Source organism: Notamacropus eugenii, chromosome 5, assembly GCF_028372415.1.
Source record: "Notamacropus eugenii isolate mMacEug1 chromosome 5, mMacEug1.pri_v2, whole genome shotgun sequence".
NCBI classification, from domain to species: domain Eukaryota; kingdom Metazoa; phylum Chordata; class Mammalia; order Diprotodontia; family Macropodidae; genus Notamacropus; species Notamacropus eugenii.
The window spans coordinates 253,488,813-253,494,812 of NC_092876.1; positions in this window are offsets into that span (position 1 = coordinate 253,488,813).

The window sequence follows — 6,000 nt, forward strand, 5'->3', positions numbered from 1 at the left end:
GGATGAGTACCCCCTTTGTTTCCTTTTTTATTTTTATTTTTTGCTATTACAAAAGGAGCTGATATATATATTTCTGCACATGGGTGCTTTGCCTCTTTCTTTGATCTCTTTGGGGTATAAGTCTAGTAGTGGTACTGCTGGGTCAAAGGTGATACCTAGTTCAGTGACTTTTGGGGCATTGTTTTCAAGAATGGTTGGACCCATTGATAGTGCCATCAATATTGTATTAGTGTACTTGTTTTCCTGAAGGCACCACCCCTGACATTGGTCATTTTCCTTCTTTGTAATCTTTGCTAATTTAACAAGTGTAATATAGAACTTCAGTGAATAAAAAGTTGCTTCAATTTGGATTTCTCTGATTATTCATGTTTTTAATCTTTTTTCCCCTACATGGCTATCAGTAGTTTGGATTTTTTCCTCTGAAAACAACCTATTCACATCCTTTGACCATTTATTAATTAAGCAATGATTCAGAGATTTGAATGAGTTTCTTATAAATCTTGGAAATTAAGACACATTTCATAGAAGGTTGGTGCAAAGATTTTTCCCCCTGTTTTTTTTTTGTTTCGTTAATTTATCTGTTTTTGGTTTTCAACAATTGCTTCCATAAGTTTTAAATTTTCTGCCCCTCTTTCTCCCCTCCTTCCCTGAAATGACATGCAATCTTACATGGGTTCTCCACATACGTTCTTATTAAACCCTTTCACATTAGTCATGTTGCACAGAGGAATTAAAACGAATGGAAGAAGCCAGGAGAAAAACCAAAACAAAACAAAACAACACAAGAGAAAATAGTCTGTTTCATACTGTGTTCCAATTCCATAGTTTTTTCTCCGGATGTGGATGGCATTTTGTGTTAAGTCCTTTGGGAATGCTTTAGGTCCTTGCATTGCAGTGAAGGGCTGTCTATCATAAACAGTCCTCATACCTGTGGTTGTTTCTGTGTATAATTTTCTCCTGGTTCTGCTCATTTCATTCAGTATCAGCTCATATGAGTCTTTCCAGATTTTTCTGAAGTCCAACTGTTCATCATTTCTTATAGCATAGTAGTATTCCATTACATTCATAGTCATCCTGATGAATGTCTGGTCACTGGATTCCGATGGCTCTGGAGGAGAAGTGAAGCTGGTAACCTTGCACAGCCCTCCCTCTATCAAACAAAGTGCAAGTCATGACATCATTTCTCTGACAGCATGGTCTTTGGCAACAAAGGACGAACACAACTGCAATACTACAGCTTGTTCAGCCATTCCCCAGTTGATGACCATTCCCTTGATTTCTAATTCTTGGCCACCACAAAAAGAACTGCTATAAATATTTTTGTACATGTGAGACTTTTCCTCATTTTTATGACCTCTTTGGGATCCAGCCCTAGAAGTGATATTGCTTGGTCAAAGGGTATGCACATTTTTACATCCCTTTGGGCATAGTTCCAAATTGCTCTCCAGAATGGTTAGATCTGCTCACAGATCCACTAACAATGAATTAGTGTTCCAACTCTCCCACATCCTCTCCATCATTTATCATCTTCCTCTTTTGTCATGTTAGCCAATCTGATAGATGTGATGTGGTACCTCAGAGTTGTTTTGATTTTCTTCTTTCTAATCAAGTGATTTAAAGCATTTTTTCATATGACTATAGATAGCTTTAATTTCTTCCTCTGGAAACTGCCTGTTCATGTCCTTTGACCATCTATCAATTGGGAAATGACTTGTATTCTTATAAATTTGACTCAGTTCTCTATGTATTTTAGAAATGAGACCTTATCACAGACACTAGTTGTAAAGTTCCCAGTTTTCTTGGCTTTATTTGTGCAAAATCTTTACAATTTAATGCAATCAAAATTATCCATTTTGCATTTCATAATGTTCTCTATATCTTGGTTGGTTATAAATTTCTCCATTCTCCGTAAATCTGACAAACTATCCCTTGCTCCCCTAATTTGTTTATAGTATCAGTCTTTATACCTACATCATGTATCCATTTGGACATTATTCTTGTGTATGGTGTCATAAACCAATGTCTATGCCCAGTCTCCACCACACTATCATTCAGTTTTCCCAGCAGTTTTTGTCAAACAGTGAGTTCTTATCACAGAAGCTGGGGTCCTTGGGTTTATTAAAGAGTAGACGGCTATAATCATTGACTAGTATGTCTTGTGTACCTAACGTATTCCACTGATCTATCCCTCTGTTTCTTAGCCAGTACCAAGTGGTTTTGATGATTGCTGCTTTATAATACAATTTGAGATCTGGTATGTCTCAGTCACCTTCCCTAGCATTCCTTTTCATTAATTCCCTTGATATTCTGGATCTTTTGTTCTTCCAGATGAATTTTGATATTATTTTTCTAGCTCTAAAAAATAATTTTCAGGTAGTTTGATTGGTATTTGTAATGACAATCAAATTAAGATCTTTTGTTATTTTTGCTTTACTAAAAGTGCCTCTGATTCAATAATGTGGTTGGGGAAGATCTTGCTTACCCATTGATGGGCCCACCCATTGTGAAAAGCTTGATTAAGGAAGCTATTTTGTAGGACGATCCCAAGTAACTTTTGTTTTTTCTACTGAGGCACTGGGTCAGAGGGTTATGGCCTCTGGCTCTAAAAAGTGTATAAATACTCTGAGGGGTGAGGTTTACTTTGGGGCTTACTGACTAGAAGTGTTTCTTTGCCCAGAAAGACTCTGGGAAGCTGCTAAGGAGCCACCTGCTAAAACCCAGGATTTGATCCTTCCCTCTCTGGTAATTCTGTATGTATATAATGGTCAGACATTTTGGAAGCATGTCTGTTGACTTTTGATTTCTTTGCATTTTCTCTGAAATTTGATTTTGATTTTCTCTGATACCTGTGCTTGATTAAATGATTCTTAACTCCTTGAAAGTTGTTTTCATTTTATGAATGCAGATCAAAGAACTTGTGATAGCAGGTACCCCTGTGTATGTTGGGATGCTTATTGATATAGTATGGCACTGAATAAGTAAATTAATTTAGGTAGAATTGTCATTTTCATTATATAAGCTCGATCTACCCATGAGCAACTGATGTTTTTCCAATTACTTATATCTGACTTTATATGTGTTTTGTAATTGTGTTCATATAGTCCCTGGGTGTGTTTTGGCAGGTAGATTCTCAAATATTTTATAGTGTCTACTATAACTTTAAATGGTATTTCTCTTTCTATCTCTTGCTATTGGGCTTTTGTTAGTAATACATTTGCCTGTTGTTTTACTTCTAATTTTAGTGCATTTGTTTTGTGTGTGTAAAAACTTTTTAAAAAAATTCAATTTTATTTTCAGTTCTAAATTTTCTCCCTCTCTTCTTCATTTCCTCCTTTCACTGAGAAGGCAGGAACAATAAAACCCATTATAAATATATACAGAATTCCAAAATAAATTCATGCATTAGTCACATTACAAAATGGAAAAAGAAAGAAATTAAAGAAAATATGCTTCAATATGTACTCTGAGTCTATCAGTTCACTTTCTGGAGGGGGATAGCATGATTCATCATGAGTCCCTTGGAATTGTGGTTAGTTATTGTGCTAATCAATTACTAAGTCTTTTAAAGTTGATTATCTTTACAATTTTGCTATTACTATATAAATTGTTTTCCTGATTCTACTCACTTCACTTGTTCATATGTATCTTTCCAAGTTTCTCTGAAAATGTCACCATCGTTTCATATAGCCCAATGATATCCCATCGCATTCATATGCCACAACTTGTTCAGCCAATCCCCAATTGATGAGTATACCCTCAGTTTCCATTTCTTTGCTACCACAAAAAGAGCTCATATAGAAACAAATATTTTGGGCAGTTCTGTGGAACAATGGATTGAGTTCCAGATCTGGGATTAGGATGTCTCATTTTCCTAGCACTACCTGCGTGATCCTGGGGAAGTCGTTTAATCCTATTTCTCTCAGTTTCCTCATCTGTAAAATGAACTGAAGAGGAGATGGCAAATAATTCTGCAAAGAAAACCCCAAATGGGGTCACAAAGAGTTGGACACTAATGCAATATCTGAACAAGAAACAAAAACAAAAATATTTAAATTTTACATAATTAAAATTGTCTAGTTTATCTTCTATGAGCATCTCTATCCCTTTTTTGATTTTGAATAACCTATATATTTTGCAGTATTGCCCTGTCACTCCCTGAGAAGGGGCCTGTTGCCTTGTTTTGTAAAGGTGTTTAAAATTCAACAAATGTCTTGTGATATAATGCAAGTAATGCAAGTTAAGACATTTAGCCCCAGATCTATAAGCACTTGCCACTTTAAGAAAAAAAAGTAACTCCAACAAAAAAGACATATAAGTACATGTAACAGCAAAAAAATATGAATGAGGTTAAAGCAAGTACATGAGTTAAATAATAAATGGTTGCACTTGAAGTTATATTAAAGTCACTAAATTATACATTCATTTTGACCCACCATCTCACTGCTAGCTATGCATGCTAACAAGCTCAAAGACAGGCAGAAATGTCCCATATATGCTAAAATATTTATGTGAATACTTTTTGTGGTATCAGTTAACCCAGATGAAAGTAGGTGTGCATCCACTGGAGATCACTGAACAAATTTCAATATATGAATGTGATGAATAATTATTGTGCCATCAGAAATAATAAATGAGTATTTGAAACATGAGAAAACTTAAATAGGGCAGAATAAAGTGAACAGAATAAACATAACAATATAGACTATGAATACCAGAAGGTAAAGAAAGTGAACAATAAAATGCAATGGAATGTTGTGTAATTATAATGATGGAGCTTAGTTCTTAGAGAAGACATGTGCCTTCCTCATTCCCTGGAGACATAGGGAACCATGAGTGGAGAATGTTCTGTATGCTTTCAGAAAAAGTTGGTATGTGAGTTTGCAGAACCATTGTTGTTATAAGAAGAAGCTCAGAGTAATTCTGGAAAGGAATGTGATATAAAAGAACCAAAGTCTTTAACAAAACATAAAAACGAACATTTGCATTCTGACAGTTATGCTTATGACCTGTTGTTGTGTTATGGAAAATGCAAGAAGGTTAAGAGGCAGCATGGCATAGAGTACTTGACCCTAGGGTCAGGAAGATCTGTTTCCAAATCCTGCTTCAGACATTGAATGTGTGACCCTGAGTAAGTCACTTAACCACTGTGCTATATATAAGAATCACTGTGGACCATATATTGACTTAGTTTTAAAATATAACAGTATTTGCTTTATTGTATTGTTTTATTAATTTTGTTAAATATTTTCCAAATTACATTTTAATCTAATTCTGGCTGTACTTAGGAGTATTGTGAGCCATCTGTAGCCCTCAAGCCTTATGTTTGATACCTCTGATCTAGATTATGGGTTCTTAACCTCAGGTCTATAAACTTACAATTTAAAAAAAAATATGTTTATAACTATGTTTGCTATAATTAATTTCCTTTGTAATATTATATATTTTAATTTATACATTCAAAATCATTATTCTGAGAAAAGATCCACTGGCTTCACCAGACTGATAAAGGGGTCCATGACAAAAAGTGTTTGAGTCCTTAATCTAGATTGAGCAATAAGAGAATAAAGTGACTAACCCCCACCATTCCCTGCTCACTATAACAGTGACATCTTATAGTATCTTAGCAGAAAGGACAAAGGAGAAAAGGAAGGCATTCTAGGCAAGCTGAACAATATTAGAAGTTGCACAGTGTTAGGAATGGAATCAGTAGACTGTTTATGTTCACCTCAGCTTTACAAGTTTTAAGCTTTCTAGATCAATGATGTTCTCAGAGTGTGTATTTCCTCCATCAGTGCTGAGCATACCCAGTTCATTTCTTAGCACATTATTGTTGCAAATTACTATAGCCAAAACCATTGCTCTTTTGGTGACTAGATTTCTTATCAATACACTTCTTCAAAATTAGCAAGGCTGGTCCTTGTATGAAAGATACACAATCCCTGAGTCCAATTCCACATTTGAATACATATTCAAGTTGCTGACATTTATCAGAGTTTGTGT